Genomic DNA, 18215 nt, shown 5'->3' on the forward strand with positions numbered 1-18215 from the left:
AGTACGGATCCTCTTACCCTGCCTGCTATCAGCTGCATACAGGAGGGCAATGTGAGCTCACAGCGGCCTGCTCACTGACCTGGGACCAGCTTCACCACTCTTTGTCAATGGGTCTCATGCTGCGGCTCATCGGCATCTGATCGCTGCTCCACAGGTGAATAGCTCAACTCCTCCTCCACCTCCTCTCTCCCTCCTTTTCTCTGCCTCTCTTAGATGGTCATAGGAGTCAGTTAGCGGATGGAGTCGAGTTATTCCTGAACTTTGTGCTCCTGATCTACGACCTTTTGCAACAGCAAAGACTAGCGTTCTGGATTATTCGGTTTAAACTCTGCTCGTATTCAAGGTAAAGTGTGATGAGATGTTGTTTCATTCAAGATGATGATGTTTTTAAGTCTATTGCAGTTGAGTGCTTTTGGCATTTGTTGTTATTATTTTATTTCGTTCTTTTTGGAGCATCCGGTTTGGGGTTTTTTGTCCAACTTTATCTGGACAATGAAGTGCTATTTAAGAAAAGACCATAATATGCTGTTTTATAGTGCTTATAATATAGAAAGATGTTTAGGAAAGTATATTAGTCTTCCTTTAAAAAAAAAAAGTTGATTGTCATAATGCATTAAAATGTTCTTTAGATCAACACTAGTACATGAGATGGTTCTCTAAAAAAACTGTTAAAAGGAAAACAAATTAAATATTTAATTAATTATTAATTAAAACTCCAAAATGGATTTATTTAAATTCCTTTCCCCTTTTAAGTTCTAGATTTTGTTTTTTCAATCCTAGTAGCAATTTAGTATGACAGAAAACAGCTGCTTACAAGCACACTAGACCATTTGCTCTGTACTTCTGAAGGAGAATTGTGTTGTGTAGGTGGTTGCATAGTCAAAACTTTTTATTTTTATTTTTAAGTTTGCAAGGCTATTATTTAATTTTTAAAATTTTTAATTGAATTGAATTGAATTTTAATTTTAATTTTAGAAAATTCGTAGTATTCTTTTTCCATGCAGAAGTTACCCTCACACTGTTGGGCTATTGCTTTGTGAGCTCTAAAGTAATGTTTTTAGCCTCTTGCTATGTGGTTGCTAACTGCTCCAAGTATCTAATATACTCTGGTCTTTATATATGGCTCAGTTCGCTCCTTCAATGTCAGTATATTGGATTATTTCCCTCATTTTTAATGTCCACCAGGCTTATATCATGAATTATATTGTTTAGAAAAGTAATGGTGCAACAAGCTGCGCGATTTGATATATCGTTCATATCCTAAGCACAAACATTACAGGAGACAAGTTGTGTGCCAAAGTTTAATACTTGATGTTTGGGATCAAGTATGAGCAATAGTAATTGTGATGGTTGTCTTAGCAGATAAATGCAGTAAATGTTTAGCGGTGTGTGTGTGTGTGTGTGTGCAGACTCAGAGCTCGTGTCCTGCGGCTGTGCCTCAGATTCTCCATCTGTTTCAATTATAGTGAGTGCAGGACTCACTGCACTGCCGGGTTTAAATGTCACAGTGAGAGAGCTCTCACCCTGCCCACAAATAACACCACTACACAACACAAGATCTGAGCACAATGGAGCACACACTCCTAAAGAGCTCCTCGATAAATGGATTGAGAAGGTGAAACATTGCACCGATTCTTGAGACATGAGACCAAACAAAGCTTACCTGCTGTTCATTTTTTAAACGGCAACAATTCCACTTTGATATTAATCAGAGATGATCACGAGAAGCATCATTTCAGTTTTGTTAAAACATTATGATAAGGTTTCAGTCATTAACATTCGTTAACTAACATATGAAATAACGATAAACAATACAGCATTTATAAATCATGTCATTTCATCATTTGGTTTTAAAAATGTGCAAGTAAAGCTGGGTATATTAACATTAGTAAATGCACAATTGTGTTTTTATTAACTAAATTTCCCTTTTTTGGGAAATGGAGCAAATCAATTGCAATACCAAATTTTTACTCTTGGAAGAATTTAGGTTAGTTGCAATCATGTCATATGTGAAGTGAAAAAGTGTGCAAGACCCTCAATTTTTCTTTTATTATTTGATTGGTTGATTGATTAATATTGATTGGTTCATGTTACCTACTGTAATTATTGAACTAATGTTAACTAATGAGACCTTATTGTAAAGTTTTAACCTTTGATTTTCTCTGTATCAAAGCTGACATTATCACTTGTATTTACATAAATATTACGTTAATTAGAAATTGTATTTATAATACAAAATATTAAGTTTAATATACAAAAAACAATACCAACATGTTCTGACAGAAGGTGATAAAAATGATTTTTCAAAGGTGCGTCTTTACTTTTCGTCAATAACATCAGAATTATAAATTTTTTATATCAATTAATATTAAAATCATCCTTCATTCTGAAGGTCTTATTATATTTGTCATGTTATAATATCAGAGATTATTTATTTATTCATCTATTTATTTATTTATATATACAGATATAACAATGATGTCATTTCTATCAAAATTTGGAATAAAAATGAGAAAGACATTTCCCTTAAAAAGCAAAAGATTTTTTTTCTGATATTGTTGGCACATTAATTGACAAACAAGGGAAAATACACATTTTATGAGAAAACAGAAGCAGCAGGTGGCTGCATGCAGACCTCTGAACATGTTGAACAGATTAATCCAAAATAAATGCTTAATGCTTGATTTTTTTTCAATTTTGTCCCAGTGCTCAAGTGTCTGGCTTTTATTCATGGAGGTTTCTGGAGATTTCTGAGGGTCTGATTGATCTAGATCTATTCTTTTTTCTGTCCTACATTCTGTTGTTGACTCAAACTGATCTTGTCACTCACTAGAAGAGTAAACTCAAGGACTGTTTGCAGTGTGTTAATAAGTAAATGACGAGTGCACACAGGGTAGAAAGTTTCCCATGGAAATGCATACCGTTCACATTCTTTGTCTTTTTCTCATACGCGCACACACATTAGATACATGCTTTCATCTTCAATGCATGTACACATGTTGCATGTGCATTACTCACACATGCACTCCTACTCTGGACATGTAACTGTTTTCCATGGTGAGTTTTTACTCTTTTTGTATAAAAGCAGTAGAGAGAATGATACATATGCTGAAGTGTTTTTCTTGATGAAAAGCCTCACTTCTGATGATTTCTGATGATTTATATAAAACACAATAATTGCACAGTTCTCATTTTGATTTCTGTCTTTTCTGTTCTTTGTCACAACTAGCAGGAAACGTAAGCCTCAGGTTTTTGGGCAACAAATTATACTTTTTCATTGGATCTGTTACGTTATTTTATTTATTGACATTTCTGTTATTTAACTTTTCCGTTGGCTTTTTTATTTTGTTTTATTATTATTATTATTTTTTTTTTTAATTATTTAAAAATTTTTTTTTTGCATCGCCATTATTCTGTTTTAGCAGATTGAGGAGAGCAAATTATCAGAAGAGACAAGAAACTACACTGAAATCTTTTGGGCTACAAATTATGCTTTCCATCATTATTTTACATGTTAGTTTTTTTTTATTGATATTGCAGTTATTTTATTTTATTTTATATATTTCCATTATTAATATTTTGCATTTGCATTATTTGATTTTAGCAAATTGTAGGTAGGGGAAATGATAAGGAGAAAGGGGAAACTAAACTGAAATATAAACCTGTTTTAGGCTTTTTTTTATATTGACATTGCCTTTACTTATCTTTTGCATTGGCATTATTCTATTTTAGCAGATTGAGGAAAGGAAATGATCAGGAGAGAGAAAGGAGAAACTGGATTGGGAAAAGTTGCAAGCTGGATTCGACCTCCCATAATCTACATAGTGTAATTATTGGAACAATGTGGGATGAGTTATGAAGTTTAATCCTTAGGATTAGGGGTTTGTTCAAATCCCTAACACTCAGTATGAGCAATATAATAATAATGAGGCATTATATTCAATGCTAATGACTAAGTATGCCGCGCTAATTATTTTAGTGTTTATCATGGTGTCATAATGTCAGTCTTTTCGGCGTCTGGCTCAGGTTTGCTTTTATTTGCAGTGGAGTCTCTGCAGCCATGGGTCATCTTTATGAGACGCATCCCACTAATCGTATTTAAGGCTTATTACCTCTCTCACTTTCTCCGTTTCCGTCACACACACACACACACACACTCTCACAGCCTGTGGTGCTGGCTTCATTAGTACTATCCGTCAGTGTTAATGTAGGAGAGGTAAATAATTGGACACAGTGCGTTTGCTGTAGATGACTTCCGCCACAGTTTTGGCTCCTTGATTAGCAGGCTAATTGCGTTTTGCTGCTTTTGACGGCAATCATAGCCATTTCCAAACACTTACGAAACATCTGTCAGAATGAGGGTTAATGCGGCTTCGGCAATCATCTCATCCGTAAATGCTACCGTTTCCTATAAACGTGTCCGGAACAACCAGATGTTTATTTGCTTTCATAATTAGAGGTTGAGGCTAAACGCATTTCTCATGCTGAAGATCTGCGAGTCAAGTCAGGCCGGCAGCGTGACAATTGCTTATTTGTCATCTTCTGTTATTTAACGCTGGTTTCACTGTGATGTGTGTTCAATACCGAACATGCTAAATGGTCGAAAGTGAGTCTCAGACTAAATAGTTCATTGTTTTCCTTGTCTGAGGGTTTTGGTTGAAATTTAAGCTTTGCTTTGGGCAAAGGAATGTGGGAAGACCTTTGGCTATCTTTCCCATCAGCCCCTTTCTGTCTTTTAGTTCCTCCTGTGCGCTGGGAATCTCAACACAGTTGGCCAGGAGCCCAAATCAAGACAATACAAAGGTAAACAAGACGCTACAGTTCTATGAGCAATTTGAAGCAGTCTGTAGAATTTTTTATTGAAAAAAAAATGCATAAATAAAAAAAATATTTTAGGTATGTCTAAGTTGTTTACTTTAAATATCAATTAAATATATTTAAAACAAAATGATTTTTCAAATATTTATAGTATTTAGAAATGTTTTGGTTTCATTTTTTCATTCTCGTTTCTAAAGACTGGTTAGAAAAAAATTGGATTATTCTAAATGAATTGATTATTGTATTGATACATATTTAACGGTAAAAAAAACTAATCTGAATATAGCTTTGTTGAGAAAACAAGTCAATGTTTATCAATCAACTTGCTGTGCGTATTTAAATATTATTCAAATAATTTAATTGAAAAATTTATCTTGGGGTTTATTCATCTAACATTAATACAGATACCGTTAACTTAATACAAAGTCAATATTTTCCAGATAATATTTTAATACTTCGGCTTCAGTACAGTAACTATATAAAAGCTAAGTTTACAACATATTTTGTTTTTCACACCATTTTATCACGCAGTAAAAATTGGTCTGCTTCCATAAAATGATAAATATGCTGTATGCATAACATATATCTGTTTGTTTAATATTTAAGGGTCCTTGGTATAAAAAAAAAGGCTGAAAACAGTTAGATCGTGTAGGATCCTATACCATTTGTTTTCTGTTTTGTTTTGAAAATAATTGAGGTTGTAGAATGTTGGGCAAGGTGTATTATTAGTTTTGTAAGCAATCAGATTTATTGATTTATTGATTGATTTTTTTTAAACCTGGCAGACCATAAAAGGGGGAGAAAAATCCCAAAGCACGCACTGAAGGAAGTTCTCCAATTAGAAATGACTTTTGAATGCTGAAATAGCATTAGCATAGCATATTTTCTTCAAGGCTTCAAAAGCCAAACGGGATGATAATTGGTTTTAAACAACCTTTTCCCCTGTCTCTTTATTGTTGATTCTGATGGAAATTGATGCATAATAATGTGAATCCAGCACGGGCACCTGTTGTCCTTGTACATGCTAATGTGTCTGTATGGAGCAAAGGCTCTTTTCATCTACAGGCCACAGCTCAACCACTGTTCAGCTCCAACACCTTGAACCGTGAAGAACGGCACAACACCAAAACCTATTTGCATTCTGTTGGTTAGAAAGCTATTTCATGCTTACAGCTCTCTCTGCTGTGGGAGGTATGTGTATATGCAGCTAGAAAAACAATTGGTGAAGGTGTCAGGACTGATGTTTACTGTGATGATGGTTGTAGTTGTAGATTGGTGCACTGATATTGGCAAAACTCCTCTTGGAAATTTAACAGCACGTGGATGATGGGCAGGGATATTACTCTGTGCTTGGTGATAGTCTCTCAGCTGTAATTATGTTGCACATTGACGTTAACACAAACATGCTTTTAATGAGTTTGTTTAATTTTTAGAGCAGATGAGAGCTGCAGGGGCTGGATAGAGTGTGTATACAGTATACTCACAGGCTCACATGCATATAGGCGATAAACATTCAGACATGTGCAACCAAGATTATTAAATAAACTCTGCTTGTTTTTGATGAATCCTGTCAGATTGTCCATCCTATGAGTTAAAGCGTGTGCGGGTCGCCCAATCTGGTTTCAACCGTTAAAGTTAACCTTTTCAAAAAACAATCGCGGTCTCGGACAGTGAGTGACCTTACATATGCAGGTAAAAACACAATTTCTCCAGTTATTGTTAAAAAAACAAGCTAACAAACTTCATAGCTAGCGTCAGAGAAGTGCTCAGTGGAATCTTTCTGCCTCCACCTAAGCTCCGCCCACAGAGAAACATCACAATGTTTACTAACAGAAAAAGGGTCTATACCAGCCCATGTTCTAGGCCAACCCTACCTGCACAGCGGAATCATCGATGCAGTGTTGCCAGATATTGCTATTAAGACAAACAAAACCCGATAAATAAATAAAAATAAACCGTAATTATTTAAAATCTTTTGCAGTTAAGATAAAGATATCGCTGACCCTAAACTGCAACGTCCTACTTTATTAACTTTCTAAAGTGTCAAAAAGAGTGAAAGACAAGTCCAAAAAAGCCTATAACAGCTGGATCTGGCAACACAGAGGCTCAAGCCTCGTTCACTCCACCAGCGATCATGTTCATACCACGGACGCTAAACATTCTTGCAAAATCGCTCAAAATCTGTGTCTTCATCTGATACAGGCTCAAACATATAAGGTCGGATGCCTAATCTCTCCATCGTTCACGCCAGAGAGTAGAGATCTGTTTGCTATGTGAGCTCCTGAAATGAGCCAGAGCAGAACTCAACATTATTATTCATAACCCTTCCAAATAAGGTAATAACAGACCATTTCATTCTAGGGACAAATCCTAGGGTTGTAATTGGACATGTAAAACCGTTTCTGGAGAATTTTTGCCCTTACCTAAGCCACATACCTTCTATGTAGATATCTGAGAACAATTAAAAATATTGAATCAATGCATTCTATGACACCTTTAATCAATCTTTTAAAGTCATTATTGTGTAAGATGAGAAAAGCATTGAATAGACCTTGCAAAAAGAAGTTTTAGAAAGTATTTTGATTCAACGTTGCATAAATAATGCTACTAAATGCATATTAATTGGTTAAAAAGTTAATTTTTAAGTATGAAACGATAAAAAAAGAAAGAAATGATACTCAATATGAAACTAATAGTACCAGTAGGTGGTCAGTCAATTATTTAACAGATTTGTTTTAAATGGCTGATTCATTCAGAATCAAATCAAGTCAGTGACTTGCTTGACAGTTTTTATGAATAGGTCACTGAATCACTGACTCACTCCATTTGTTAAAAATCGTGAATTCATTCAGTAACAAAACACTGCTGTGTGTTGCTCGGAAAAGCACAACAGTTCTGCTGTCACTTTTTTGGCACTGTTTTAGTTTATGAAATTGAGCAAAACAGACAATATTGGCAATATTGAGTCTACATTTTCTTGTTTATTTAACCTATTGCATAAAAAAAAATACCACATTTGCAATAATGCAGATATTCGTGGAAAAAAACAGCACTCTTGTTTGTGTGATATTGCTAAACTATATCATATATATATATAACACTAAACCCTACAGAGGGACATTTTTTCTCTCATATGTTAAATGTATGCGCATGTAACTGCATTCTAATAGGCTACATCGCACAGTCAGTCCTAATATCTGATTTCACAATGATTTCTGTAGAGGATCATATATGAATACGTGCCTTTGTCTCTTTCCATCTCGCTTGCTCTCCCTGCAAAACCACATTATACTTTACAACACAAAATGAATGTGTTTGGTAATGCCAAGAACCTGTTCTCTAGGGGAGCTTAAATGTGGGTTAAACTCCCAGTCAGAGATTTTAATGAGGATTGTATTAAGCTCCCCTTTTTGTGTAAGATCGTTCGGTGGCTTTTGAAAATTAGGCATATTTCTGAAGCTACAGCAGTTTTGGTGCGTGTCTTAGTGTTGTGTAGTGCATGCCATGTGTTTAATATCCAATCTTTAAAGGGGTAATATCATAGAAATTGAATTTTACTTGGACTTTTGAAATAATAAAAGTTGAATGTAACTTTCAAAACTCAGAACTCCCTTCCCAGTCCATAAAGAGCATTTGCTGAAACAAAGCTCCAAACATAAGCCATTTCTAACATCAGAATATTCATTAACATGACTGAACCCACGTTTATATATACAACTTTTTACAAAATGTACATTTATAGTACATTATAAAACAGTACGCAATAATAACGTATTGAGTGTAAATTATAGTTTTAATTCAAATTAGGCTATTAAACGGATGCCACCTTATTGGGACAATAAAGCCCTCCCTACACCTACCCTAAACCTACCCGATACTGTATTTTCAACTTTTTGATTATTTCCTTCATTTTTATTGAAAATAAATGCCTTTCCGATGCGATATGAGATTTGAAAAGGGAGAAAAAAAGTTCGGCAAAAGGCAGGCTCGAACTCTGGTCGATCGCGTCAAAAAGCATTTGCCTTACCAGTTACGCCACTGAAACTGAAAATGGATAGGCGTCTTTTTGCATTGTTGACTATACCAATCACATGTTGGTGGGCGGAGTTAAATAGCCTTTGCCAACAAGGTGGGCTATTTGCACTTAGTGTAAATAGGCACTCCGTTAAAAAAATGCATGTACTGTATTGTGAAGTGTGGATTTGGATCTACATGCTTTTTGCAGCTGAGGAAAAAAAAAACCCCGTGGGTAATGTTATTGAGTTGTGTATAGCTAGACTGAAGATGTGAATATCTGTATAACTTAGAAAATACATAATTTTTTTCTCTCATACCTGACAAAAATATGCAAGGTGCCAGGAGGATCTTGTCTAACAAACCGTGGGCCATTCAAGTCGATTACGGTTATGATACGAGTCTGTCTACTGCTGCAAGGCACATGTAGTTTCACACACTGAAATGTTATATGATGTTGTATGAGAAACACCAATGCTTGTAGAAGTGTGTGGAAATGTGAGTGTGAACTGAGTGTGAACTATGTGTGCATATCGCTCTCTCGCTCTCTCGCTCTCTCTATATATATAACTTTGCAATAAGGTTAATTTAATTCATTTTTTAAAAATGAACAATTTATTACAGCCTTTATCTAGATTCTAGACTACATCAATTTATAAATCCATACTGTTAATTCACGTTAATTCATAAAAGATTAATAATTAACAATGCAGTAAATAATAAATAATACACTGTTAAGACAGACTTTGTGAATGAACTAAGCTAGTTCCTGAATTTCTGTACCAAATTCAGTCCTGTGTTGGAGTACTAAACAAGGTTTTTTTCCCCCACAAATATCACAAGAATAGAAGAGCGATTTGACATTTCTTTTAGAATCACACCTGTTGTCAGTCCTAAGTATATGTCAATGACTGTGTCTACAGAACGAGATTAAGCACTTACATAAGAAGTGACGACCATATTTGCAGTGTGCACGTGGCCTTGGGCACTCAACAAGTAGCTCTGTTGCCATTGGTTACTCAACACCGATCCAAACACAATGTACTCAGTTAGCTTAATTTAAGGACGTTAATTGGAAATTCTTCATCATTAGTCCGTCATTATTTTCTATAGCTTGCTGAGGCCCTTTAATAAACAGCAAACATGATTTGTATGATCATGCGTGTGATTGTGTTTTAATATGATGGATGGATAATTACACCTTGTGGTTAAAACTTTAACGTTCCTTTCCTGTTTTTAGTAATGACTTGAATCTCACAGGTCAGTGTAACCTGCCAGTGTCACCTGTATCCTGCCAGGATGTGTGATTTGGATGTTTTGTGGTTAAAGGATTCCACACAGGGATAATTGCTTCTAATGTCATGGGCTCGACTGAGCTGCCGAAGGAGTTCATATTATATCTTTCAGATGCAATCAAGCTGTCTTTTACCTCTCACTGCAGATGTGTGTGCGTGTGCGTGTGTGTTTGATCCGTCACTTCCATCGTGGAATTGCTGTGCGAGTGGACTTGCATAGATTGCCTGCTGTTGAAGCCTGGGGTGAGCAATCTCTTACTCAACAAACACACTCACACATATTCACACACACACACACACACTCAAAACGTTCAGTTAAATGTTGATTGTGAAGACAGCGCTGTATGCACGGATAGGGAAGTTTTGTCACTCTCAGTGCTGCTCAGACCTTAAGCAGTATTTAAATGCTTCCCGGTGGCATCTGCAGTCGCCCTATGAGGCCAGATTTGCCAGAAGCTTCCTTTTGTGATGTTCTCATTTGACTGCATCCGATTGCAGTGTCAGGTTGAATGACTGGAGAAGACAAGACTCCTCAAAGTGTGCGATGAAGCAAAGCAGTATTGCACGAAATGTCCATACTGAGTTTGTGAAAAACGTGGCCACTACTCTAGTGACCTGATTTGTGAAAGAGAACAATAATAATTTGAGCTAACTGCCCAAATATATCTGCAGCTGCCTTTTGTCTTTTGAAATAATATCTTTGGATTCAGTCAATAGAAATTTTTATCCACTATGTGAATTGATAACTGGATCAAGTTTATTAGATTTTTGTCAGAGGCTGTTAAAACTAGTTTTTGTCCTGAAGAAAATGTGAGTGGTGCTTGTTGGTTGCCGCAATACTGGGGTGCTGATGAGGTGTTGTTGGTGAGTTGATGGGATGTTGCTGAGGTGTTGTTGGTGAGTTGATGGAATGTTGAGGTGTTGATGAGGTGTTGTTGGTGTGTTACTAGGTTGTTGTTGGTGTGTTGTTGGGGTGTTGATGAGGTGTTGTTGGTGAGTTGATGGGATGTTGAGGTGTTGATGAGGCGTTGTTGTTGTGTTGATGGGAAGTTGCTGAGGTGTTGTTGGTGTGTTACTGGGGGGGTGTTGGTGTGTTGTTGGGGTGTTGATGGGATGTTGTTGGTGAGTTGATGGGATGTTGAGGTGTTGATGAGGTGTTGTTGTTGTTGTGTTGATGAGAAGTTGCTGAGGTGTTGTTGCTGTGTTACTGGGGTGTTGTTGCTGTGTTGTTGGTGTGTTTTTGGTTTGTTGTTGGTGAGTTGATGGGATGTTGAGGTGTTGTTGTTGATGGGAAGTTGCTGAGGTGTTGTTGCTGTGTTGTTGGTGTGTTGTTGGGTTGTTGTTGGGGTGTTGATGAGGTGTTGTTGGTGAGTTGATGGGATGTTGAGGTGTTGTTGTTGTGTTGATGGGAAGTTGCTGAGGTGTTGTTGGTGTGTTTCTGGAGTGTAGCTGGAATTTTGATGAGGTGTTGATGGGATGTTGCTGGAATGTTGCTAGGGGTTGCTGGGGAGTTGTTGGGTTGTTAATGAGGTGTTGCCTGAGTGTTTGTGGGATGTTGCTGGAGTGTAGCTGGGGTGTTGCTGGGATGTTGCAACACCCGGACAAACAAGGATTTTTCTAACTCTGTTGCTCTGTGTTTCACGGAAACCTGGCTAAATGGTGACATACCAGACAGCGCGATTCATCTGCCTAATTTCACGCTGATCAGAGCAGATCGCGACGCAGAATCGACGGCGAAATCACGTGGCGGCGGGACGTGCTTTTACATCAATGAAAGGTGGTGTACAGATGTAACTGTGTTAAAGAAGATGTGCTGTTCAGATCTAGAAATGTTCTTCATTAACTGCAAGCCATTGTATTAGCCTGTTTCTCTCTCACTGATTGGTCTGTTTTTGAAGCCGCTGGACATCGATCTGGACGAGCTCACTGAGACTGTAACATCTTATATCAGTTTCTTCATCGCACACTTCTACAGAAACTCATCTAATCTACAACAATGACAAACCATGGTTCACTGCAAAACTCAGACAGCTCCGTCAGGCCAAAGAAGATGCTTACAGAAAGGGGGAAAAGTCCTGTACAAACAGGCCAAATACACACTGGAAAAGGAGATCAGAGTGGCAAAGAGGAATTATTCTGACAAGCTAAGGAACAAATTATCTTCCAGTGGTCCTGCTTCAGTTTGGAAAGGCATGGAGGATATCACCAGTTACAAGACACCATCCCCCAGCACTCTGGAGAATCAACAACTAGCAGACGACTTGAACAAGTTTTATTGTCGTTTTGAAAAAACACCCCACACCCGCCCTGAACACCTCTCCACACAACCCTTAACACCTCCAGCAACCCTCCTCTCCCCCACACCTACAATTCAAATCAGCGAAGAAGATGTGTGCCAGGTCTTCAGAAAGAACAAAAGAAGGAAAGCACCAGGCCCAGACGGTGTGTCACCAGCCTGTCTGAAATCCTGTGGATCATGGAGATCACTGGAGCTGTGTGAAGTCCCCTCATGCTTCAAATGCTCCACCATCATCCCCGTCCCAAAGAAACCTAAAATTACTGGACTTAAAGACTACAGACCTGTGGCTCTAATGTCTGTAGCCATGAAATCATTTGAAAGACTGGTTTCGGCTTATCTGAAGGACATTACTGGTCCCTTACTGGACCCCCTGCAGTTTGCCTACAGAGCAAACAGGTCTGTGGATGATGCAGTCAACATGGGACTGCACTTCATCCTGAAGCATCTGGACAGACCAGGGACTTATGTGAGGATCCTGTTTGTGGACTTCAGCTCTGCTTTTAACTCCCCTCTGTCAAGCTCCTGAAGTTTGCAGACGACACCACACTGATCGGCCTCATCCAGGACGGTGACGAGTCTGCTTACAGACAGGAGGTTAAGGAGCTGGCTGTCTAGTGCAGTCTTAACAACCTGGAGCTTAATACGCTCAAAAATGTGGAGATGATCATGGACTCCAGGAGAAACCCCCCTGCTCTCCCCCCATTCGCCATCATGAACAGCACTGTGACTGCAGTGGAGTCATTCAGATTCCTGGGCACCACCATCTCTCAGGACCTGAAGTGGGATATTCACATAGACTCCATTGTCAGAAAGGCCCAGCAGAGGTTGTACTTCCTTCGCCAGCTGAGGAAGTTCAATCTGCCACAGGAGCTGCTGAAACAGTTCTACTCCGCCATCATTGAATCCATCCTCTGCACTTCAATAACTGTCTGGTTCAGCTCAGCTACCAAATCTGACCTCAGAAGACTACGGAGGGTAGTCCAGACTGCTGAGCAAATCATTGGTACAACCCTCCCCACTCTCCAAGAACTGTACTTATCCAGAGTGAGCAAAAGGACTGGTAAAATCACTCTGGACCCCTCATATCCAGCACACTCCCTCTTTGAACTGTTACCGTCTGGCCGACGCTACAGAGCTCTGAGCACCAGAACGATCAGACACAGGAACAGTTTCTTCCCTCAGGCAATCCATCTCATGAACACTCAACAATAAACGTGGAACACACAACTATAATACATTTATCCATTCACCACACTCACTTATTTTATTTTTATTTTCTCATTTCTAATTTGCACATACTTGACCTGTACATACATAGTTGTCTATATTATATATTGTGTTTTTGCTGCTTCGTACATTGCCTATTTGGATATTTGTATATTATTCTTTTATTATCTGTGTCTTGTCCTGTTGCTGTCTTTCTGTTGCACTGTGGAGCTTCTGTCACTATAACAAATTCCTTGTATGTGTAAACATACTTGGCCAATAAAGCTCATTCTGATTCTGATTCTATAGCATACAGCTACAACCGTCCAGCAGTTACTTGACTTCCTCTCCTGTCGGTTCAGGCACAGGAAGCTCTAATATCCTTGTGTAATGGAGTGTTTCTCTGTGACCCTCCACTGTCTGCAATTAAGCAGTCACATTTTTGTGAGGTTAATTAGTCTTGTAGACTTTATGAGCCATGTAACTTAACCCGTAATTGATACATATGGTCATGTCATTGTTTAACCGACTTTACTAATGTAACGCTTTTTGTTGTTGTTTTTATGAGAGAACATTTAAAAATAAATAATGAGATCCTTTAAAGCAGATTGACTGAGAAGGCCTGTAATTAAAATGATGGGTACTTTTGTTTCTTAACCCTAACTGTATTAATGTTTAGTTTGAGAAGGTTTATTAAAGCTTAAGTTTTCCCAGCAAGAGCAGCAAGTTTATTTTTCTCATCAGTACTGTTGTTTGATTAATATTCTATAGTTACCAGTTTTGTATGTAAATGTAATTTGAGACCTTTGTGGATTCATTTAGTAAATTACAAAATGCCGCTTTACCCCAGTGTTGGTTATTAAAACAGCAAAAAATTGATTCTGGACATTATTAGCTGTAGAGGAGCATGGGTAGACCAAAGTTAAAAATGAAGAAAATGGCTTGCATAAAGTGTTTAGTGCAATATTAGCTGTGTTATGTAAAATAAATTTCTTTGACACCCCTGCTTTAAACAGTAGATTTGTTTAATGTTTCCTGAACTATGTTTATGCTAAATTAATATGTAACATTTTAGTGGCCCTTCCCATTATCCAGGTGTCCTGTTACTGGGAAAATAGGACAAAATGAATTGCATTTGAATGGGAGTGTGAGTTTTGCTCCATTACAGAGGTTAATATGGGTTCATTCGCAACCATCTCACTGGCTTTAGATTGAAACCTGCTGAAAATATCACTCTATTGTATGTGAGAATACTAAACACAAGCAGAGACCTTTGATCAGGTAATGGGTGACTTTATATTGTCAGCCTGTCTGTGAGAACTTTTAGCTGCTCAAGGACAAATTTTTTGTTGCTGGGTTTGTATGTATTAAGAACTTTCTTTCTTGCCTTGCAGCTAACTGTGAGAAATATAAGGTTTAGTAAGTAATATCTCCTACCAAAAAAGGTTTTTCTCAGATTTTGATGTCTTCTGCTTCCTGATATCAGCAGATTCTCCCTTTTCTAGATTTTAGAATATTGCATCCTGGAATTACAATAGCTTTAATTCTCTCTCTCTCTTTTTAAACTGGATGTGCAAAATATGTATGCAATAATAATATTTTGTATCAATATTTTATACATTTCATATACACTCTTAAAAATAAATGTTCATTATTTGTATCTTTTATTATTATTTGCATCACTATTTGTAAACTATCCCTTTAAGAATGTTCACTAAAGTAGAACATTTCTCTCTCTCTCTCTCTCTCTATGTGACATCACTATGAAAACTCCCTTTTGGAATCTTTATTTTAAGAGTGTACTGCTTTTGCTGTGAAACCCCTTAATAAGATCTTGCACAACCAGTTCCAATCAGATGTCATAACATTTGGAGTAGCATATACAATTAGCTTCATTATGAAGACATGACAGGGATCTGGAGAAGTATCAATTATAGCTTGATAAATAGCAATATCTCTTAAATATCTTTATTAATAACTGCAAATAATATATAAAATAACTTCTAAATGTTACATATTTAGTGTAAATCGAATGATACAAATGAAAAGGATTTTAATTCTAGGCTTTAACACAACACATTGTGAAAAAGTCCATGTGAGGCGAATCCTTAGACTTATAACACTTACAAAGTCCTTATATGTGAAGTGCTATACGAGTGAAAAATGGAAATTATCTTTCCAACCAATCAGTTTCCTTGGTTGTTATTTTTTCAAGCATATTGAGCGCAGGTTTCTTCATCTTGAGATCTCTCTTTTATCTGAGATTCAACAGATAAAGCCATAGAGCATCTCTAGTGTTGTTAAGTGATCTCAGAGTCCTACATTCAGCAGGAATTTCCAGCAGGCCTTCTCTCCCAGCGCTGTTATGAGTGTGTAGTATGAATGGATGAAAATGAGGCTGCTCCGGGCACTGCTGCTGGAATCATCGCTGGCCTCCGGTCTGCTTTGGTTAAATAATGGGGCAACACACAGAACATGTATAACCTAAAAAGATCTTACCGGAATCGATACAACTGCTGAGTGCTATGTGCAACATCTCTCTCCCTCGATTACCCCGAGCAGGTTTGGGAACAGAGGTAGCAGTAATGGCGACAGAGCGATGAGAGGAAAAATATTTTGTTGAGAAAAATAGAGGTGAAAAACAGGAGAGCAGCTGCAGAGATGAGCAAAGGATTTGTCTCTCCCCATGAGCTCATTTTGGTCCATTTTCCTGAAGGTGAAGGACAGTTTATGCTGCACGTTTCATTGTGGATTGTTTTCTGTAACTTCTCACAAGATGTATGCAAAAGTGTATGCAAATAGACTGTTATTAATGGATATGGCTGTATATACAGTATCTCACAGAAGTGAGTACACCCCTCACATTTTTGTAAATATTATATATTTTCATGTGACAACACTGAAGAAATGACACTTTGCTACAATGTAAAGTAGTGAGTGTACAGCTTGTATAATAGTGTAAATTTGCTATCCCCTCAAAATAACTCAACACACAGCCATTAATGTCTAAACCACTGGCCACAAAAGTGAGTACACCCCTAAGTGAAAATGTCCAAATTGGGCCCAATTAGCCATTTTCTCTCCCCGGTGTCATGTGACTCGTTAGTGTTACAAGGTCTCAGTTGTGAATGGGGAGCAGGTGTGTTAAATTTGGTGTTAACGCTCTCACTCTCTCATACTGGTCACTGGAAGTTCAACATGGCACCTCATGGCAAAGAACTCTCTGAAAAAAAGAATTGTTGCTCTACATAAAGATGGTGTAGGCTATAAGAAGATTGCCAAGACCCTGAAACTGAGCTGGAGCGCGGTGGCCATGACCATACAAGCGGTTTAACGGGACAGGTTCCACTCAGAACAGGCATCGCCATGGTCGACCAAAGAAGTTGAGTGCACGTGCTCAACGTCATATACAGAGGTTGTGTTTGGGAAATAGACGTATAAGTGCTGCCAGCATTGCTGCAGAGGTTGAAGGGGTGGGGGGTCAGCCTGTCAGTGATCAAACCATATGCCGCACACTGCATCAAATTGGTCTGCATGGCTGTCGTCCCAGAAGGAAGCCTCTTCTAAAGATGATGCACAAGAAAGCCCGCAAACAGTTTGCTGAAGCCAAGCAGACTAAGGACATGGATTACTGGAACCATGTCCTGTGGTCTGATGAGACCAAGATAAACTTATTTGGTTCAGATGGTGTCAAGCATGTGTGGTGGCAACCAGGTAAGGAGTACAAAGACAAGTGTGCAAAAATATTTACAAAAATGTGAGGGGTGTACTCACTTCTGTGAGATACTGTATACATATACACATACATACATACATACATACATACACTATATATATATATATATATATATATATATATATATATATATATATATATATATATATTTATTTGTTAATAATAACTATTATTGTTTTTTGTATCATATTAATAACAACTATTGTTATTATTATTCATTATTATTATTACTTTACATTAATCTTTTTAATTTTACAACAACAACAACAATAATTATTATTATTTGTAATTATTATTATCATTTTAAATTATTAAAAATATGTGTACATAATGTCATTTTTGGGCAAAAATACTTCAGAGAAAATATTATTTATTTCATTAAATTTATGTAATTATTTGCTTTAATAATAATATTTATTTAATTTTTAAAAATATGTGTGTATATTCATAATGTCATTTAAAACAGTCAGATTTTGCGGTATAAACATGGCCTTGGTCTTTCCCTCTCAGTTTCTTTCATAACAGTATTGTCTCTCTTTCTAGGAAAAAAATCTTTCAAGTATCACTTTCTCATTGATTGGTTGTCTGTCTCTCTGTCTCTGTAGACATTATGCACCGCCATTAAATCAAATTTCACTCTGTTTGTCTGGTAGGTTTCTCTCTCTCTCTGTCCTCATTCTTGCTCCATGTGTCTGTGTTGTAGCCTGCAGGCCAGAGTGAGAGACGGAGAAGGCCAAACTCTGTCCTGCTGCTGCTTGTGTTCGGAGACGAGGCTTCTGTCTGTTTGGCTGGGTAGATGCTCAAACATTCGCCACATGGCATGTGCTGAGAAAGAAGTGGAGGGAAC

General features: G+C 37.4%; 1 pseudogene across 1 annotated transcript in view; it reads right to left on the bottom strand.

The window, feature by feature from the left end:
• Positions 1–18215, bottom strand: part of LOC306888698 (arylsulfatase A-like) — a 74534-nt pseudogene that overhangs the window by 40132 nt on the left and 16187 nt on the right. The window contains exon 2 of the transcript in view: positions 10968–11576. The product of the transcript in view is annotated as an arylsulfatase A-like (transcript). The remainder of the gene's footprint in view (positions 1–10967; positions 11577–18215) is intronic.

The sequence above is a fragment of the Barbus barbus genome (genome assembly GCF_936440315.1).
Source record: "Barbus barbus genome assembly, chromosome: 22".
NCBI classification, from domain to species: domain Eukaryota; kingdom Metazoa; phylum Chordata; class Actinopteri; order Cypriniformes; family Cyprinidae; genus Barbus; species Barbus barbus.